This window comes from Aplysia californica, unplaced genomic scaffold, assembly GCF_000002075.1.
Source record: "Aplysia californica isolate F4 #8 unplaced genomic scaffold, AplCal3.0 scaffold02196, whole genome shotgun sequence".
Classification (NCBI taxonomy): domain Eukaryota; kingdom Metazoa; phylum Mollusca; class Gastropoda; order Aplysiida; family Aplysiidae; genus Aplysia; species Aplysia californica.
This window is the reverse complement of record NW_004799466.1, coordinates 10,000-11,020: the sequence shown is the minus strand read 5'-3', so window position 1 is coordinate 11,020 and position 1,021 is coordinate 10,000.

Genomic DNA, 1,021 nt, shown 5'->3' with positions numbered 1-1,021 from the left:
AATTTTTCGGTCGCTACCCGGATTCGAACCCGGGACCTTTGAATGAGAGGCCAACACTTTAACCTCTAGGCCACGAGAGCCCCGTAGGTAGTTTACTAAGCCAGGGTTATAGCGAATGTTTCTTCTTCTTCCAGTGTCAGGTCTGGAGCAGACATTGGCGATCCTGGTATGGGGCAATTCCACACCCCCAGTTACAGCCCTTTGAACAAACGGAGATCTTTTTTGACATTCAGCTTTGAACATTTGTGAGGCAGCGCGGTGGAATCAGGCTCTCGTCAATTTTTGGGCATGTAGAGTTATTGGAATCATCTTAAAGCTTTGCTCACTTTTCTATATTTGGATAAAAAATATCCATTTATCTTGAATACAAGCTGAGATATTTGCGAATGAAGGAGGGGGTCACCTGTTTTCAGAGGTAAAATAAGTGAGAAAATGGCCGCCTAAGATAAGTTATTTCCTAAGCTTAAGAATCGGTGGTAGCTGAAAATTGAAATTTTTGTGTGCCTTTAATCAACACTTTTAAGAAAAATCCACACAGAAATGAGTTCTTTAATGGGCATGAAAGGTGTTGAGCCAAAAAACAAAAATTAAAAAAAATAAAATTCACAAACCTGCGGAAAAATGCAAGTTTCTTCATTTTGATTATTATGACGAGAGCCTGATTCCACCACGCTGCCTCACGTTTGCTTCTGTTTTCCACGTCTAATTTTTCAATTCAGTTTTCATTTCTTGTACCGTATGTCTGTCTTTTTATTTTGATTTGGCATGTGTGCTCATGTGGGTGTAGAATTGCCCTGCAATATGAAATGTTTAATTAAGTCGAAAAATGGAAGTAAGGGGATGATGATATAGTAGAACTGACATTACGTTTAGTTTCCTAGTTTATCAGAGCCAAAGTAAAACTGTTGTGAAGGATGTGTCCTCTTTCTACATAAAGTAGCTTCTAATCTATAACACTAGTCTCACAATCCTATTGACAAGTATGGTGTGGAATTCTTTTTGTCTGTTGTCTGTCTTTAGG